Here is a 21,375-nt window from a genome sequence, read left to right as displayed (position 1 = left end):
GTTTCATGCGCAAAAGTTATTAGAAAACATTGCATATCAAATTACCTTGGGGCTATGTGTATAAGGTATATGTGAAACATAATGAATTTAGTGCTTAGATTTGAGTCTCGTCTTTAAAGATACATCATTGTGTATATGCAGATATTCCAAAATCCAATATGCTTTTGGTCCCAAGCATTTCGAATAAAGGAGACGCAGCCTGGATAGTGTGAAAATAAGAATAATCCCCTCTCCTTAACTTTCCTGACAAGTAGCATGTCACTTCAAATAAGTGCTCAGGTCTCATTATATACAATGGCATAGTAAAATGGCATCTTTTATATAAAACGGAAAAGGCATGGTTTACTTTTTGGATTTTTTTAAATAAAAAATTACATTTTGAAGCCATGGATTGTGGAATATGCAGAATCCTTGGCTGACTGTATAGATGGAAGATCAAAACCATGCATTTTGAGTGGAGAGCATGGATTTATCCTCCTTCAAATGGAGATGAGCTTGGATTCTGAAAATCATGTGGATGCAAGGTCATAGAAGGGGAGTTTTTCTCCTCTTCATCTCCTATGAAAGCCCACATACCCACCTAAAGTCTCTTTGGAGTGCAGAAAGACCCTCCTGAACAGTAACATAGGAATCTGGCTTTCCTACCACTACTTTCTACTACAAGTAGTAGCTCCCTATATCATGCATTGCCAGTGGGTCTCTCGGCCCTATGAACGGCTCTGTATTAGAGAACTAAAGGTAGATTAGAAAAGGATGAAAGGGCTTTCTCTGCAAGTTAAATTTCTCAGGATTCAGGTTTTAACCTATGTAAATGCTACCCTTTACAGGCAAGAAAAGAAGTGCAGGTAAATGTTCAAATCCTTATTTCTAGTAGTATTGGAGCACTATTAGAACCTTTTTATTAATTGTCTTCTGGTTGGGAGCTTTTGTGAGTGGCATTCAATATACCTTTCTTGTATTCTGCACAGAAAAGTAATACTTGGTTTAGCAGAAATCACAACAATAATAGCAGTAGCAAAATAGCAGACCAAATAATTGTTTCATCTGAGAAAAGTATTTAATCAGCTTTTTAATAGTTCGTGCAATTGGTTTTATTATTTACACCATACCGTTTTTCTCTGCATGAATGTAATTATGTTATTTTGCTTTTTAAAAATTGCTTCTTTTCTTTCTTTCTTTTTTTTTGTCTTTTAAACCGCAGAATTAATTAAAGCAAATTACAACAAGAAAAGAAAAGATAATGAATTTATAGCCCTGACTCAATGCCATTAACAATTCCTGGCATATCAAGACAGTCATCATTTCAAATAGACTCTTTTTGTAGTAGCATGGGGAAAAAACCTGAATGTTTTGATTCTGAAATGTAGGATGACCTCCTGAGAGACATTTCTCTGTTTTCACCTGGATTATTTATGAATAATCCAAAGAATATTTCAGAAATCAACTTTCTGGTGCTATTGAAATTGCTCCCTCAATAAATGGGAATGCTTGCTATGCCAGGTGTCCTTTTATAATTCACATTTACTGCCGTGGATAAACTGAAGTGTAATACAAAATAATTTGATGCAATGTAACACACATTTAGGATGTTGTTTATAATTTTGGTGACAAGCTTTATGTATAATAACTTTATATGTTAAATGATGAACGAGCAGGTTGCCGTTATTCAAGGCTTGGCGACATCTAGTAGGGAGAGCTATCAGCATGCCTTCGGCGTTTAAAGAGAAGGAAAAACAGAGACTCTGTTCAGCTTGGGTCATAGAAAAGACAATAATGCTCAGCAAAGTAAAAGGCAGTAGGACAAGAGGATGGATGGATGGATGGATGGACGGACGGACGGACGGATTCAGTCAAAGAAGCCATGGCCCTGAGCCTGCAAGATCTGAGCAAGGCAGTGATGATAGAGTGACTTAGAGGTCTCTCATTAATAGGGTTGCCATAAGTCAAAATCAACTTGATGGTAGTTAAAAACAACAACTGTTCAGCTTAAAGGAATTTTCTTTAACTCTGTCCTCCTCTTCCATGTCTTCCTAAATAAGAACACAGTTGTATTGAAGAGACTTCATACTGGCTTGGTTTTGTGCAATAGTGACAAGTTCTGGATGGGTAGCCATGTCAGTCTCTTTCAACAGAAACAAAGAGTCAAAGACGAACAAATGTAGTCTGGTGGATGATATTAATGATAGCTTCTTGCATTCTGTGTCGGCACGTGTGGGTAATATTTGAAATGCTGATATACACACTTTTGTACATGCTTTATCATGTTAGATGGTAGGCTAACATTTCATGATTAAATGGTCAAGATGGTTATCTTGGAACAAACTACTTCATTTTTAAAATCATTCCATTTTGTAGGCTGTTTATAAGCAGGGATGCAGTCCCTTTGGCTCTCCAGATGTTTTGGACATCAGCTTCCATAGTTGTTCATCACATGTTATGCTGGTTGATGATGGAAAATCTTCTAGACCAAAATGACTGGAAGGTCACTGGTCATCTACTCTTAAACTGTATCTACATTGTAGAATTAATGCAATTTGACACTGCTTTAACTGTCATGGTTTCATCCTGGAATTTGTAGGTTGTTGTGGCACCAAAGCGCTGTGACAGTGAAGACTAGATATTTCACAAAACTACAAATCCCAGTGTCCCATAGCATTGAGCCATGGCAGTTAAATCAGTTCAAGCTGCATTAATTCTGCAGTGTAGATGCAACCTTTCCCATTAAAAATTGTTCAGAAAGGTCAGTCTTTGGGTGCAGGCTGCATGCAGATCACAACTACTACTGCTGTTATCTTCACGGTTGTGGTTTTGGGGTCAACACAAAACTCTTCTTAAAACAGGACACAGCTTTTCTGAGCTACTGTTTCCATGAATCTGGCCGGAAAAAAAGAAGGAAGAAATCCATCCATGACACCTTCACTCTATCTGTTTTCCTTTCCAACTGTGGTCACCTTTTGTCTTAAGAAGGCAGGGATTTCCCTCTCTCTCTCTCTCTCTCTCTCTCTCTTGGCTTTATCTTTCTCTATTCTTTGTAAAGCGATTAGTGCATATTAGGCATTTTGACTTAATAAGCTCCCTAACTTGAAATATCAAACAGGATAGAAGGACAGAGGATAGAAGGTTCCCTTAATGGGGCTTGCAGTGAGTATTGTCCCCCTTTTAAGTTGGATCATTAACAGTGCCTTATCTATCCAACATAAACTTTGCATACATTTTTTTTTTTGCTGTAGGTAGAAAATAATCACTAGAAGGTCTAATTTAATTTAATTAGCTGCTGTGCCAAGTGACCTTAACATAGCTACAGTTTCAGAGTTTATGAAGTATAATTTTTGTGTACTGTTTCCCGCAGCTTTTTAAATTAAAAGCTGACAAGGTCTTGGTCGTGTAATTTAAAACGTTTTCGCATTATTTTTAAACTCGCTTGAAAGCTGATACGCTGCCTTTTTGACCTAGTTGCTGTAGAAGTCTACATTCTTTGGCAAATATTAACAATCACTTTGTGTGTGGCCGAAATAAGTTTTCGAGGAACAGCAATTGAGCTTTGGCTTGAATAAAGGAATCCCTCCTCTTCCCCCGACGCACATTTTACCCCTAGTTTATAAGCAGTTTTATTTGTGGTTTTACAAAACATTGCAAAGTTCCAGTAAAAACTAAGTTGGTATCCACTTCCAAGCAAGACATTTAAGCATGAAAAAGCAACTTCTAACTCTGGGTTTTATTCGCGTTAACCATGCAGCACATTATTGACCTCCCCTAAATACAGAATATCACTCCAAGGTTTTTGAGTAACACAGTGTGTAATTTTTCAGAGATATTGTCTGGGGGGAAACCATCTTGATTTACACTACTGGTTAAGCACAATATTTTTTTGCAGATACAATGCCAGGAAGATTTCTGTGGTGAGCATGCTGTTTTTCAGAAACTACATTTTAATTCCCAGGGTCATTGCTTGGATCAGGAGTTGCAACTCTGCTGAGCAGTGAGTTTAAGTTTATGGTACTGCAGAATATAATAATTCTTTTAAGTGCTACTGCTGGATGCCCATAACCATTTCTTCCTCAATGCAGGGTGACCTTTCAGCCGTGCCACAGCGGAGACCCGGATCCTGTTCACACTACACAGTTACGGTGGTTTTATTTCACTTTAACTGCCATGGTTCCATCCTATGGCCTTGCCAGTTTTAGGAAGGACATTTGGAAATCTCAGCCAGAACAGTTCAGTGCTTCACTAAGCTACAAGCTCTTTGGTATCATGGGATTGAACCAAGGCAGGTAAAATGAAATTATAACTGTATAATTGTGTTGTGTGAATGAGGCCTGGTGGATTTGCTGTTTGAAGGGTAAGATATGGTCACCTCATGGACCATCACCATTTGTTTGAGGTCCACAAGTATTGCTCTTAGCTTCTCCTGTACATTACTGTGGAGAAAGGCACAGTGAATATCTGCTGGGGTTTAGTTCCAGGACCCCCGATGGCTAACAAAAAATGGGGGGAGGGGTGTCACATTATATTCAATGACATAGTAAATTGACGTCCCTTATATAAAATGGCAAAATCAAGGTTTGATTTTGGGGATTTTTTGGGTGGGGACTATTTTCAAACTGTGGATGGTTGAATCCATGGATGAAGAATTTGTGGCTATGGAGAGTGGACTACTAATTGTAATCCTTGATGCCGATGATATAACAATTACAGTTAGCCATCAATGAGTTACAGTTGGCCGTCAACATTCATGGGTTTTCTTTTGTGGATTATTTGTGAGTTTGTAGCTGCCTCTGCCACTGGTATACAAGCCTTGCCCCCTCCACCTCCTAAAAGAATGACAGACTACAAAAATCTCCTGCATGTCATCCTCTTTCTCTCCTCTCCATCTCCTTTTCCAGCCCATAGCTCAACCCATATCTCCCTCTCCCACGTTGGCACCATGATGCCTCCACATTGCTCCCAGGCAGTCTTTCCCCCTCCATCTCCCCACCCCTCTGCTGCCCTTCTCCCCTGAGTTGGAGCTGGCCAAGGCACCCTCATGTCATTGCATCTTTCCCATAAATGGCACATGCCAGAAAGGCATGGAAAGGGAGTGCATGTGCATGAGAGTGCGAATACCAGGAGAGGATCTCCCTTGGTGGTGGGGATAGTGGCAACGGTAGTGGCAGTAGGAGTCTGTTACTGTGTTTCATCCACCTCCGTAGACTTTTTTGAAGATGCAAGGCACCCCCACCCCTTCCCTGTCCAGTCTTCTGAGTTGAATTTGGGCAGGTTCAGGTCCCCTAGTACTTCTGCTGTAACCCAGCCATGCCTGCCTCCATTGGTGTCCCATTTTGTGGCCCAGAACCATGAACCTCGCTTGTTCTTAACTGCCTTCAGGTCAGCTTCGACTCATGGAGATCTCTTTAATGAGACATTTTTGAGATCTCTTGTCTTTAACTGCTTCGCTCAGGTCCTACAGGCTCAGTGTTGTGGTCTCCTTGATTGTATCTATCCATTTAGTATGTGACCTTCCTTTCTTTCTACCTTTCCTAGCATTATTGTGTTTTCCACTGAGTTGTGCCTTCTCATGATGTGGCCAAAGTACAAGAGCCTCAATTTAGTTATCTTGGCTTCCAGGGAGCGCTCAGGCCTGATCTGTCCTAGGACCCATTTGTTTGTATCCTCAACACTTTTCTCCAGCATCACATTTCAAGTGAGTTGACTTTCTTTCTCTCACCCAGCTCTTGTATACATACACAGCGATGGGGAATTCTAGGGCTTGGACACTTCTAACTTTAGTAGTCAGTTTTATATCTTTGCACTTAAAGTTCTTATTCACAGTAACCAATGCCTTTGTTGTAGAACAAGTGTAATATGTTCTACTTGGTTTGTCTCAATGAAAAGACACATACTATAATTCTGAACTAATCACAGCTTCTGTACTGTCAAGGCAGTAGGGATCACAGTGGAGAAAAAATGCATACAAAACAATTTTTAAGACATTATCTTATGGAATAAAAAAGGTAAAATTGCTCAATGCAAGTTGAATTTAATGCTATGGTATGTTTATTTTCCTTTCATTCTTGACCAGACATGAGAATAGTTGGAAATCTATACACTGAGGTAATTAACAATAGTCTTCTTTAGAACAGCCGTCTTCATTTATTGATTTCTAGTTGCATTTTAAAAAAGTTTTGTCATTTGGTTTTCAACATGACAAGTCCATAATACATTCTTAAGTGTGCTCTTCATTTGATGCACATCTGACCTGTAGTGGACCTTTACTGTAAATGGTTTATAGCCATTTGGCATTTCAAGCCATTAAATACACTTTAGAATGACGTCATCGCATGTGTCATGGACCATGCTTATAGCAATCAGGTTTTATTATATTTAGGAGACATAAATCATCCGGATAGAAAACAGCTCCTTGGGCCCTCAGTGTCTTGTGCATCATGTACCTTGTTTTGCTTCATAAATGAATTATGAGTGCATTACAGTAATATTAGCAGTGAAGGATGGTTAGAGAATTTCGTAGGTATCCAGCATTATCTTGGATAACCTTATCTTGTCTTGGATAACCTTACCTTCCAAGTATGTTTGCAAGTGATGGAGGCTGATGGGAAATATGGCCATTAAAACCCATTAAAAGATAGCATAGTTGTTCTTGGGGCTATCTCTAATGCAGGGATGGGCCAAAGATAGGATTCTGGATAGCTCACCATGCTGGTTATAGGTTTATAAGATATCACTATACATCTGTATATAAAGATATAGATAGATAGATAGATAGATAGATAGATAGATAGATAGATAATATAGATATACTGTATTAGAAAATCAAGTCCTGGTTGGAAGTCTACTAGAAGAATCACTGAGTGATTTTTGCAAGTTTCAGTAGGCAAGAGTTTTCACCTTGCAATTCTTTTAAAAATAGCAACAACAGAACACCTTTTTCACATGAAAAAAGCTGCTGGAATGAAGAAGGCTTGGAGTAACTAAGGCATGGACATATCATTTTATCAATTCAGGAGCCATTCAAGACTCTACAGTTACTGACTTGCTGCTTGATGTGTTATACTATACTGATAGATAAGGGAAGGTGATCTTCCAGTTGCCATTTCCCCTTGTTTCTAGGGGAGTATCCACACTGCAGAAATAAAGCTGTTTAACTACTACTTTAACTGCCGTGACTCTTATTTTACAGCATCCTGGGATTTATAGTTTAGTGAGACACCAGAGCTCTTTAACAGACCTGGCTGGATACCTCACCAAACTACCAAAGTAGACAGAGTGAGAATATTATTAAAGTGAAAGAACTGATTCCTTGCCAAGAGATAAGAGAGGGCAGACCTTTGATCAGCAGTATACAAAATGAAGCTCTACAAAAGATAGATAGATAGATAGAGAGAGAGAGAGAGAGAGAGAGAGAGTGAGTAAGGGTAGGAATCCTGCAAACTTCCCATTCCTGAATGCTTACTCCCATCACACATGGTTACACTGAATGAGAAAGACTGATGGAAGCTGAAATCTACCCATTTCTGACGGCCACCAATTTTCTGTCTCTCCCTCTCTCTTTTTTAAACCTAGCTTTGAAGAATGTAACTCAGTTGTTTTTTGTCTGCTTTGATGTGCTTGATTTCTGTTGGCCTGGTCTTTGTTGTGCAAGAAACATTATTGATGGGTCTTTGGTAACCCAGATGACAGTGAGTGATAGGACATGTGTTAGAATCTCTCTTTTGGTGATAGAAGAAAAGATTGAATGACGGCAGACTTTTATAGTGTCTTTGAACAGTACAAATTGCTAGTATCCTCTTGTTCTTATACGGCATACGTGCCGAGGGCCCACTGGGGCTAAAATGTTGTTTACTCTTGACTCTTGCAATAGAACAATAAAAAAGTGATTAAAATTTAAGTAGTGTTGAGAGATTTTTCTGTGTATCCAATTTCTTGACGGTTGGTGTGCATTAAAAGTGAATCGTTGCATAGTACTGTATGCACTATGCTGGCTTCTTTATCAGCTAAGTGAAAAAATAAGGTCAGTTATAATTTTTATAAGTATCCTAGAAGTGTATGGGCTCAATTTAATGGTTATGTAGCATCACAGCTCTCTTGTTATTTCTGCTGTGGGCTTATAGGTCCCAATTGTATACATAGCAAGAACAAGATCCTGGCCAGGTCCATCATAAGGTATGCCATGTGCCACATCTGAGATATGGGTGCAGGGCATATACACATGTGTCTGTATGTAATAAATTACTGCTTATGATAATAAAGGGATACAATATAGGAAACAATAAGATGGTAACTGATACATACCCTCCAATATTTCATAGACAAAAATTGGGAAGGCAAAATTCTACCTATCCTCTCCTTGCTCCTCACTAAGTTGAGTGCAAACTACTTTGGTGTGCTGAATTCAGTTTGTAGCAGTTGAAGTAAAATGAGAACAAAGGGAGAAAGTGGGAAGAGGAGAGAGGATCTAGGACATTTTAAAAGCAGCCTGTATGGTTGCCTACCAAATTAACCAAGCCTGACCTCTGCTGCTTCCTCACTCTTTAATTTACATGTTAATTCTTGAAGTGCTTTGGATATATAGTTTAGCTGCACTGGAGTGCAGGCAAAGCTTAAATTAGAGCTGAAGTACAGTCGGCCCTTCTTATACACGGATTCTTTATACATGGATTCAAGCATCCACGGTTTGAAAATGTTCCAAAAAAAGTATAAATTTCAAATATCAAACCTTGATTTTCCATTTTTTATAAGGGACACCATTTTGCTATGACATTATATTTAATGGGACTTGGGCTTCCACGGATTTTGTTATCCACGGGGGAACTTGGAACCAAACTCCAGCGTATAGCAAGGGTCCGCTATCTTACAGTGAGTTGAGGGTAGTGGTTGAACTTGGGCCAAGGAATAGACTGTTTCTTTCTTTATCTTTTATATTCTAGCCAACACCTGGGAGACTGCTACAAGGATCTCTTCTTCAGCATTTCTGCTCTTTATTTTCTGCATGATCCTGTGCAAATGTAGCACAGATCATGGCGTAAGAATAATTGAACTAGAGGTGACTGGCTCCATATGACGTATGGTGATTCATGCTATCAAACCAGCAAGCTTCTCTCTTGCCCACACAGGGATATTCCTTGATGCACAGAGAATTTCTTAATAACCAAGTGCGCGTCTCTGCCCTTGTTAATTAGGAACTGTCATTTGTAATTAGCTAGCTGTAGCTGCTACTGCACTGGGCTCTGGAATGATTGCGAGATGAACTCTCATTTCATTTGCTCCATCCTTTAAAACCCAACATCTCATTAGACTGTACAATCCCTATAACCGTGTTCCGGAGGGCTGATGTTTCATTTAAGAGTAGAATCGTAGAGCTGGAAGAGCTCACAGGGCCATCCAGTCCATTGCAGAAACACTGAATCAAACACTGAATCGACAGATGACCATCCAGCCTCTGTTTAAAACCCCCATAGAAGGAGATTCCACTACACTCATAACATAAAGGTTATGTTAATTGTTATTTGCCACCCAGAGAGGAACAACAAAAATCATTACAGTATTGGTTGTTGTGTGCCTTCACGTTGTTTCCGACTTGTGGAAACCCAAAGACTAACGTATAATAGGGTTTTCTGAGCAAGATTTGCTCAGTTTGCCATTGTCTTCCTCTGTGGGTGACAGAATGTGGTTTGACCAAGGCTGCCCAATGCAATTCCATGGACAAGTGGGGATTTGTTGACTCGTATTCCCAAGTTACCAAGCGGCGTTTCAAATGAAACTTTGGTATACGTTCACAATTACAGAAACGCTGGAATGTCTAATTAGAAATGGTTTACTTTCCACATTTTAACAAATAAATAGAAATGTAATCCTTCCACTGAGTGCAAAGATTTTTTTTACCCCGTTGTGCCTGAAGAGACTTTCAGAGAATACACAAAGATATATTTCATGTGTTGCACGTGATCCCTTCCACTAGATATTTACATCACAAATGGGCCTAATTACTCTTGATTGTTGAAATGTCAGGCGTAATTAAGACACAATTGTGTTGTAAAATAGCCTGGATAACATTTGTGGAAAACTTTTGCTCAGTAAAATGTACTGTGGAAAAGAAAAGAGAATTACTGTATCCCTGTCTGTGCAGTGAGCCAGACTCTTTAGAAGTGACAAATGAATGGCAAAGAGCAGTGTGAGAAGGCAGTATTCTTTCCTTCTTCCTGCTTTCTTTTTATAGGGGGAAAAATCCACTCATTTTATTGTTACTGATTTACAGGTGAGGAGCATGAAGATGCCCAACTTTTGAAGCCACTTTAATTTTTAGATAGGATACCTTTATTTAAAATTGATTAGTATCAAGTCATGACGGCTTGCCAAATTGCTAATGGAAGCCATTTGAATCAATTCTCCAATATAGTTTAACACTTTTTGGCTGCTGAGAGTTGAATCAGGGAAGAGGAGCAGCTTGTCATCAGTAAAATTAATTATCCTTTTCGTAATTTTTGTTGTCGTTGTTGCAGTCCCCTTCAGCTTTTCCTTCTCAAAACCTCTGACACCCATCTATGTTATTTTCAGCTTTGAAATATGTCACAGTATTAGTTCCCGCCTGTGTGTGTCAGGAGGTATTTGTAGCTACGCTTCAATTTATTCCACTCGGCTGATAAGGTTTTGTTTTGGTTTTTTGGCGATGTGTGCATTTAAAACTAGATTACAAATTGGATTCCGCTGTTAACTAAGGGTCTTATTCAGCAGAAATCTGATGCAGGTTTTCACACAGAAGGTCACAGATTCCAGCTAAGTGATGCTGTAGGGGACTCCTAGCTTTTTCTTTCGCCTATAAAACTCTTCACAGTGCAATCTTATATCTACTTACTTTATTTATATGTCACTTTTCTCTCCGACTAGAATCCAAGGTGGCTTCCAAAAGTTTCAAACATTTATAACATTTTTAAAAAAAGCAATTAAATAGCAATTCATATACATGTCTATTCAGAAGCAATCTCCATTCAGTTATCAGTAACTTATTCTTGGGCCTGTTACAGACTGCCAAAATAAAGCTGCTTTGGGTCTCTTTGGAGGTATGCTGTTTAAATGATGCATGCATCCTAAGAATCCGGAAGCTGCACCAAAGCTGCCCTCCAGTCCTTAGGAATGGAGTGCGTCTTTGGCGCGACCTCTGGACTCTTAGGACCCATGCATCATTTAAATAGCATACCTCCAAAGAGACTCGAAGCAGCTTTATTTTGGCAGTCTGTAACAGGCCATAGTCAATGCTTGCAGCTTAAGTAAAGGACACCTCCTGACTGTGGCCAGAACTACACACAAAAGGTGATCTGGTTTAAACATTTCCAGAAGCATGGCCATACTAGTTTATTGCAGGGGGGAAAAGTGACCTATGACACTTTAAAGACTATCAAATGTATGAGCTTGTAGTTTAATGTTCACAAAATACATTTTTTGTTGTTAACCACCTTTGAGTCGATCTCAGCTCATGGCGACCCTGTGGATGAGACATCTCCAAGACTCCTTGTCCTCTATTACTCTGCTTATGTCCTCTAAATTCATACTCACAGCCTCCTTAAGAGATTCCATCCATCCAGTATGAGGCCTTCCTCTCTTTCTACATCCTTCCACCTTTCCTGACTTTGTTGTTTTTTCCAGTGAGTCATGCCTTCTCATGATGTGTCCAAAGTATGAGAGCCTCAGCTTTATCATCTTGGTTTCCAGGGAGATTTCTGGCTTAATCTGCTCAAGGATCCATTTGCTTGTCTTTTTGGAAACCTGTGATATCCTCAGTGCTCTTCTCCAGCACCACATCTCAAATGAATTGATTTTCTCCTTATCCACTCTCTTAACTGTCCAGCTCTCATATCTGCACATGGCAATAGTGAGTACAATGACTTGTACAATTCTAACTTTCATGCTCAGTTGTATATCTTTACTCTTTAGGAGCTTTAGGAGTTCTTTCATAGCTGCCCTCCCCATTCATAGCCTTCTAATTTCTTATCTTCAGTTAGCTTTAAAGGTGGCAGAAGAGTATTCCTTGTTTGGATGATGTATCTTGTATCCTGTGGAGCTGTTGAACCAATGCCATGTTGCCTTTAACATGCATATTTCTGTGCCAGAGGGAGATTTTTGGGATTCTTTATAATCACCTTTTTTCTTACCACCTTAAGTAATTTATTATCATCAGAAAATGAAACCATCTCGCTTCTCAACCCTAACTCCAGGTTTTGGATCAGATAATATTCTGTACCTCAAGGTTGGTAGATCCATGTCTTACCTTTTCTTTTGAGACTATTTTATCTACAGTTCTTCTTTGCACTCCTGTAACTTTTGAGAGCTTTTGGACTTATGAGTGTGTTAGTAAACTTTATAGTCACCTTTGTGTCCACTTAATAGGATCTTAACATATCCCCCTTTTCTTGATGCAGTAAATGCATTACTTTTTAAGTTACTCAATGTTATAACAGTTCATGTTTTATTTTGCCATTTCTTTCATGGTTAGATTGTTCTTGTTTCAAGTGGTGATGATTAATAGTGTTAGCATTAATATTATTATTCTTTTGGCAATGTATTCTGTGCACTCAGTGTTTTGTAAAAAAGTACATACTGAATTTCTTGTCTATAATGCACTGGATTTTCTACTTCATACAGAAGACTTGACCTGGGCAAACAAGTTTAGAATTGGTAGTCTTCTTAAAGGGTTGCTGCCAGCTGGACTAGCTCCAGTTGGTTGATCTGATTAGAAAGGAAAGTGGGAAAGTTTGGAGGAAACCCCTTCACACACTTCTCTCGCACACATTTGCTAGAAGCATGTCAGACAAAAGAAGGTCTCCTTCATCGATCCTGAATGAGAGCCAAAGGAATTAGATACACACTATCCCAAAGTAGCTGAGCTGGGTGATATTTCCTCTGGCAAAAGAACTCCAAAGCTATGTAAAACCACAAATCTGTGGTGACATTGGGATGTCCCCTGATATGTGCCAAGGGAAGACCTTGGGAGAATCTCATGAAATTGCAGCTACAAAGTGAAAAGGCGCTTGACTGGTCGGTAAAAATTCAATACCATTTTTAGCAATTCGTATTCTTGCTGAATTGATATAGTTAAGAGAAAATACTGTTGAAACAGTACCTTGGAGTTACCAGAAAATTAGTGCAAATAGACACACCTTGCTTATCCTCTGAGAAATCTCAGAAGTCAAGACCTTTTTCTGAAGGACTTCATTTTATACTGGCGTAGTTGGCTCCTGTTTGGTTGGTTTCAGCTGCTGTTCTGAGGCCAAGTTCTTATACACTTTCTAGCATTTCATCAATATAAGCTGCCAAAGGCCTGTTACAGACTGCCAAAATAAAGCTGCTTTGGGTCTCTTTGGAGATATGCTATTTAAATGATGCATCGGTCCTAAGAGTCCGGAGGTCACACCAAAGCCACACTCCATTCCTAAGCACTAGAGTGCAGCTTTGGTGCAGCTTCCAGATTCTTAGGACCCATGCCTCATTTAAATAGCATATCTCCAAAGAGACCCGAAGCAGCTTTATTTTGGCAGTCTGTAACAGGCCAAAGTTATGCTGAATTAGTAAGTTGTGCAACCAGTAGTGTAACAGGCGGCAAGGCCTTTAGTTCATTGGCAGTGTAATGGTCGCAATGGCCCCCAAAACTTCAGAGGGTAGTGGTAGTAGTAGTACAGTCAACCCTTGGTGTCCGCGGATGCTCAAGCTCGTATTATCCCCTGATGTCTTGTGCATATTCTTGTGGCCGCACCACTATTAGGGACTATATTGTCCCATGGTGATGTGTACACATAGTTGCACCACCATTGGGGACTATGGAACTTAATGGCAGCATGGCCATGTGCATGCACCGCCAGGGGACAACAGGGGCTGTCCCTAATGGAGGTGCTGCCACGTGTACATGCCACCACTGGTAACAATGCGGGCTTCCATCCACAGATGCTCAGATCTGCGGATGGCAAGTCTGCAGATATAGAGGGCTGACTGTAGTAGTAGTAATCACTACCAGAAATCCTCCTTTTCCTGGGCATGCCCTACATTTCAGCCTTCTATCCAGGAGGAATTCCAAAATGCCTTCTATTTTGAGCATGACTAAGAAGCGTTCATTTACATTTCTATTTGTGTTTTAAGCTTTTATTTTGTGATGTCCTACATTTTTCTTGAACATCCTACATTTTATGGTGCCTTGTCCTCCTTTTTGGTTATGACATCTGCTCATCCTGAATCATCCTTCTCATTGATCATCATCATCATCATCTTTTATTCACTTCTTGCCATTGATCAAGGTGGGGAACAACAACAAATTAACATACTACATACAACAAACAGCACTGGTTAAAAACAAACATCAGTTTAAAAGAACAAATAAAACCAGTACATATTAAAACAATAAATCCATAGTTTAAAATTCACAATTTAAAATGCACAGTTTAAGTAAGTGTCAATATGTTTGCTCCCTCTGTTTTAAGATTCTGTTGTTGTGGCTAAGTGTGGTTTCACTTCTAGGAACCATTTTGGTTGGTTTTGGCCATGTTTTTACTTTGATTTATTTTGGAGGGAGGATGCTGCATTTTTCAAGCAGTTTTGGCAGTTTGGGGCAAAAAAAATCACCTGGAAATGGGCCACCAAATTAAAAGTTTGGTGAGATCTGGGGGCTTCTCGGGGGGTTCAGGCTCTACACTTAGGGGTCCCATTTGCCAGGCCCACTGTCCACACTTTGCCTATTATTGCGCTATGTGAAACCAAGCATGCAGAATGCATCTCTTGTTAATGTATATGATGCGGCTGAATTCATCACATATACTGAGGAAGACATGGAGAACAGTGCAGTTGATTATTGTCAGAGCAAAGGCAAACTAGGTTCACTGTGAAGAAATATGAAATCAAAAGAGTCAAGATACTAATCTGATTGAGAAGGGATACCCTGTTCTGGAAGAAAGTAATTGTACTTGAACATAAATGCCTGGGTCTCCTTTTGTTTGGTTAGCGTTTTTGTGGTCTTAATGTGGATTACGGGTGTCAATCACGCAGGATAATAGCTAAGCTTGTTTTCACAAATGGCTACGGCAAGATTTATTTATTTTTTACTTGTGAGATCCATTTATTATTTTTCTGGATGTAGAATGAGTAGCAGAAATTTCTGTTCCGCTGTCTTTCTGTGGTTCTTCGCTGGTCGGGTTAACAAATTTTACATGAGCGTGTGGCTACAACAGAGAGTTGTTTTGGTATATCCATATGGTACTTGTAAGCTTTCCACAGAGAGGGGAATAGACATGATTTAAACCAGTGTTTCTCAGACTATCTGATATGAAGGCCCAGCACTTTCCTCTCCTAATGCGCTGGTCACCAGTACCATGTTTGTGCCAATTTCTATTGCTTTCTCTGCTGGAAATGCTCCAGGGATGGGAAACTGATGGCCTCTGGACCAGCACTGCTCCATGAACCACTACAATTTTGTAGCACTGACGTAAACGAGGAAAATAGCCTCTCTTCCTCAGTGCCATAAGTAATAGCCTTCTCACGTGTCTGATTTTAATAACAAAACAATATTAATAACATATCCTTCAAGTAATCTGAATATCATGGAAGTGACTCTGGGAACACACAGAAGTCCCAGTATACTGGCTGTTCTGCCAGGATCCCATCTTCAGAAGTCCAGCTTGAGCGCTTCCAACTGTTTGATTTATGGTGACCCTGTGAATCTCTTTTTAGCTTTACTTCTAATATTGAAACTGGAAAATATTCTGAGCCACACAATTCTTGTCTGATGTTGTTGATAGAGAAATTAATGAGAAAGGGGGCCAAGAGACATTTCTGTCATATTCCTCTATTGGGCTGGTATGTTTGCAGATAGCAGCCCATTTGCCCTAGGCCTGATTCTAAGAAAAGTATTGGGATGGAACACATGCATTAAATGCATAACAGTAGCAAACTTTTGCCACAGACGAACCTAGAGTCAAAGGCAGAGGGAAAGCTCACAAAAGTTACAAATAGCTCTTTTCAATCATCTTGGGAATACTTTTGAATCAAATGTTGGATGTATGTGCCACTGCAATAACCCTTCTATCTGTAAAGCTGATGTGTGCAACCCCGTTGTTCTATTGTGGGAGTTCTCCAAATGATCAAGAGTAGGAAGGGAGAAATGGGGATGCCTTACTGTTCTTACAAAACACAGCTTCTGGTTCTCTAGATATTACCTACTTTTGCCCTCAGATAGTTTCCAAATTATGGTGACCCTAAGGTGAACAGGGCTTTCTTGGCAAGTTTCTTCAGAGAGGGTTGCCACTGCCATTCTCTGAGGGTGAGAGACACCGACTTGTCCGAGGTCACCCAGTGGATTTCCATGACCGAGTGATCTCCCAAAACACTATAGTGCACTGGCTCTCCACTATTCCCATTATATACTGGCTTTTTAATGTATGTTGTTATTGTGTGCCTTCAAGCCAATTCCAACTTATCACAACTCTAAGGTGAACCAATCATGTGGGTTTCTTGGCAAGAAAGGTTCAGATTTGCCTTTCTCTGAGGCTGAGAGACTTATCCAAGGTGACCCAGTGAGTATGTCTAAGGTGACCCAGTGGGTTTCCATGACCAAGAGGGGATTCGGACACTGTTCTCCAGAGTTGTAGTCCAACACTCAGACCCCTTCATCATGCTGGCTTCTTTTAATATGTATCTCCTCTTATTTTTCAAACTCTCCCCCTTTTTTCGCATTGACGGAACAATTTATTTTGCAGGAGTTATTCAGATTGATGTGTGTTTCTGAAATCTATTGTTGTACATTTAAATATATATATATATATATATTTACAGTTGTCGAATTGCTGAAGGATTCTCCATGGTGGACTTTCTCTTTCCAGTAACCATTCTCTTTTTTTGTTGGTGGTGTCTCAGAACTCTCATTAATTTTTCACAGGCTCGTGATGGATAGTTTTTATTTATTCACGTCTGAGATTCTGTTGCTTGAAAAGGGCTCATTTTCTAACATTACATATTCATGGCTTGGGATAGATGGGGAAAGGAACTTATTATTAATATGTCACAGTGGGAAAGTTACTCCAGGTTCATTTGAGAACCTTGTTAAATTTGGTGCGGTCAGCAGACACTGCTGAAATTTTTCGATAACGTTTCATTGCAGAAGCCAAAAAGGGTCAGTGATTGTTTCCTTGTCTAAACAAAGAAAGCCTGATAGTTTCTTAATGCATTTTCAATGTTTTGGCAAGTGGGGGAGGGAGGCTATTGGAGGAAGAATACTATTTAGTTTGGCATACGCAGAAGGTTGCCACCTAGCTGTCATAATATTGTCACAGATTCTACACAATTAACACAACCTTTCAGCTACTGGGGAACAGATCAGTCTTTCGGAGTTTCCACAATTGCTTTAAACAGTAGCAAACTGCAGGGAGGAAATCTATCATAGAAATCTTTGCCTTGCATTCTATACAGCTTTATGTGCTGCATATCCATGCGGAATGGATGCATCATAGGATGTTGGCAGTGTTTTGTTGGGTTCCTATCTAAAGACAGTCCTGGCACCATCAAGACTTCATGCCCAACTCACAGCTCTGTAACCCCCTTTGCTTTTCAGGCTTAGAAACCTTTGCTGTTTTTTCTCTCTCTTTGTGTGTACACATGTATGTACACATCCACTGACCCACTTCTATCTGCCACCAATCTTCAGATGAAGGAGTATCACCTTCTAAAAGTGTTGATAGGCCTACAGTTATCTGGTTGACATACTCACAGAACCACTTGCCACAGTTTTGGAGAAATCTTGAAGACCGTATGATGTGCCAAAGAACTAGAGATAAACAGGCATTCATTGTCTCTTTCTTCCAAACGTTGAAAGTTCTTTACTCATCCATCCTGGTTTATTGAGACACCTCCCATTTTCCTCCTCACTGGAACTGTTTGAACTCTAAGGCTGACTTATCTCACACTTCCATTGCTAAGGGACCCATTTGTGTGAGGTGCAGAGACCACTGAAAAGAAAGACAGGTTGCTTACCTGTAGCTGTGGTTCTTGGAATAGTCATCTGTGCCATCAGACAAACCTGCCTTCCTCCCCTCTTTTCTTACAGCATGCCTGAACTCATTATGGATTTCGGAATTGAGAAGCGTAGCTTTTGGCAATATTTATGCTGGTACCCAAAGGGATGGCATTACCATCAAATGATGTTCAGCTCTTCAATATTCCATGGATGGATCTGTTCAAGACCCATTTTTGTGAGGGCAAAGATGTCCACTCAAAATAAGCAACCTGTCTTTCCACCTTTGTGTGTGTTGTATCAAGTAGTTTCTGACTTATGGCGACCCTAAGGCAAGCCTGTCATGGGATTTTTCTTGGCAAGTTACTTCAGAGGAGGTTAGCCATTGCCATCTTCTGAGGCTGAGAGTTTGTAACTTGCCCAAGGCCACCCAGTGGGTTTTATAGTTTCGATGAAAATCAGAAAGCTTTTCAGCATGAAACATACTGGCTATGGCTATGAAAATATGGTTGCCGAAAGCGTTTTTGCACATAGTTGTTTTTGTTGTGGTTGCATGTATAATTTTTTTGGGGGGAAAGGAGGACTCTAATGATTGGTTTAGTTGTTTTATGAAGCTATTTATTTATTATAAAAGAACTGGGCAGTGTGAAAACGGTGGTCTATTAAGAGTTTATGAGTGTGTGCATGTGTATACAGTGAAATAATATCCAGTGTAATATGAAGTGACAGTCAAAATTACAGCTTTTCTCTTGCCGCGAGGGTACTTCTGTGCCAAGTATAGTAATATTGTTGTAGCAGTGTTCAAGGTTGTCAGCAGTTCTGGGTTACTCTGCAGAGAGCCATAACAATGTGTAGAAGCAAGGAGCTTCCTGTCAAGGGAAATACTATAATTTTGATATATATTTGTTGGTGCCAAACTGCAATTAAACAGGAGGCATTTGGTGGAAAAAAAGAGAGGAGATCTTATTTACTCAACTTGAATATGTTGAATAATTAGTAAAATCTATTTTTGTTAAGTTGCAGCAAACTTGGCAGGTTATTAATTCACACATATTGTTCGCTGCAATTATATTTAGACCTTATTAATTTTTACCTCCAGTTAATGATGTATCTTATTCTTATTGACGCATGGTGTCATGCTCAGTGGCTTCAGAGTTCATTGAACCTCAGAGTCATTATTTGGATCTGGATGCTCTAAATTTAGCAACGTGAAAATACAGATGGGCATTTTAACAAGTTTTAAGGAAAACAATATGACTTGGAAAAGCCTTCTTTTCCCCAACTTAGGTGCATTTTCAATACATTTCTTTGTATATGTCTGCAAGTCATCTCATTGGCCAGTGACTGCTCTTTAGGGACAGATTGTATTGGGTCTTCCATGTTGTCTACCACACCAAAAGATGATCTGGATATTATTTTATGAGAATACAATTGTGATATGCGATCAGTCCCTTTGGCCTCTCCACACTTCCATTTTATCAGTTTCTAATTCAAAGCATGTAGCATTGCTGGAAAGGAAGTTCAAATTGGCGCTCCCATATTTCTAACCTCTCCGGGGTTTTACATTGAAACAAACCAAGATGCCAAATGAAAGGTCTTTCAGGATGCTCTGTTAATGTGCTTTGGTTTAATTGAATAAATATATTACACAGCAGGGCAGGTTATTTTCTTCGTGGCCTTACTGTTTCAATTTGAAAACCGACATAATTTTCGTTGGCTCATGAAGAATGCAGCGTCTCTGCTTGGTTTCCTGCCGTTTTCAGGCTTCAGACAATATACTTGGACAGGCACTTTTTCAGGGTCCTCTTTTAAGAAGAAATATCCTCCTTGAAAACAGGGATGTTATTCTGACAACAGTGGGCTGAGCTAAATTCAGTTCCATCAAGGAAGAGCTATAAAAGTAGATAGATAGCCCTCTAAGCTTCACTTTATTGGATATTGTAATTGACATATAGTTGTCATTTATAATCATCTGTCCATTCCTGTGAGTTGGGAGCAGTAAAGTTAATTGTGGCTGCTCATTTGCATTAATCTCACCTCTGAAGGGTACAGTAAGTCATTAATATCATGTCATGATGAATTATCACAAATAACATTGAACATATTGATTAATGATCTCTGAGGTTTGTATCTTGTTAAACATTTTGCCATCTCTTTAAACTTTTAAGCAGGCAGCCGTTGGGTGCGGGAAAGGGGCTGGTGTCCCTCAAAAGGCGATGGAAAGGTATAGGGGACACATTTTGGGGACGTTCCTTGAAACATCTTGACAGTTTGTGCCATGAATATAACCCACTGCCATTTGTTGGAACTATGAACTCTGGTATCTAGTTGTAGAAATGAGCTGTTCGCCATGTCCACCTTTTCAAAATCAGATGTTATTGACCCATTCTGTTATTGACCCATTCTGATACTGTCATGGCTTTTATTGATTTATTCCCTGAAGGTTCTTACTTTTATGTGTCTTTGTTTAAAATGTATGTATTTGAGACTCATTGATAAACCAGCATGGTTTTCTGCTTTAAAACACAGACTCAGACAGAATTGGTACATCTGTTGTATGTGCATATATTGTTGTTGTTATAGTAGTCTACTTCATTAAGGGAATGAATCATTGTATTTAATAAGGTATATACAGTGGATCATGTATTATGTGAGTTCGTGTACTAGGTTCGCTTTCACACATTGGAGAAATATGTTCTCGCTAGACATTTTTTAGTTCATCTAGCATGATTCTGTGTACGCTTCCACCAGAAGTTGACCATAGAATCATGCTGGAGGACATAGAGATTACACTTCTCTAGACATTTGTAGGGCTCTCATTGTAATCCTGTGGTCAAAGTCTGGGGAAATCATGCCATAGAATTGTACTGGAGGACCAGAGAACACTTCTCTAGACATTTGTAGGTCTTTCATTGTAACTCTGTGGTCAATGCCTGGCAACATCATATCATATAATTGTACTGAAGGACCTAAAAAATACCTAGAGAAAACATCCAGTCATTCATTTCAGATAGGAGAGAAAAAAGGATCCAGATTTTATGCAAAAAATCATATTATGTAAAGGGTCCCAGGACAGATTCCTTTTCTAATATGCAGGCCACCTGTATTTTCTAATAGGATATGTATTTTCATCTACTTCAAAATTTCCTTCTGAGTTTTAAGAAGTTTGTATAGCGGAAGACAAATGTCTAAATTAATGGAGTTTAGAGAAAGAGTGAGAGAGAAACCATGAAGGTGCAACTGATCTTTTCCCTCTCTAAGCCTGCCAAAGTCCCCATATTGTCAGTTGTCCATGCAATAGTTTCAGATTACTACAAAAAGGTGTAAATAAATTTGAATCACAGAAACTATACTTGCCTATTTTAGATTGCCAGGGTCAGGGGAGAGAGAACAAGAAGGGA

At 39.5% G+C, this 21,375-nt stretch overlaps 1 protein-coding gene across 2 annotated transcripts in view; it reads left to right on the top strand.

The window, feature by feature from the left end:
* WWOX (WW domain containing oxidoreductase) overlaps positions 1–21,375 on the top strand; it is a 414,162-nt gene that overhangs the window by 41,543 nt on the left and 351,244 nt on the right. The gene's annotated exons all lie outside the window — the stretch shown is intronic.

This window comes from Sceloporus undulatus, chromosome 8, assembly GCF_019175285.1.
Source record: "Sceloporus undulatus isolate JIND9_A2432 ecotype Alabama chromosome 8, SceUnd_v1.1, whole genome shotgun sequence".
NCBI lineage: Eukaryota > Metazoa > Chordata > Lepidosauria > Squamata > Phrynosomatidae > Sceloporus > Sceloporus undulatus.
Note: the sequence above shows the minus strand (reverse complement) of the source record. Positions and strands in the feature narration are given on the sequence as shown.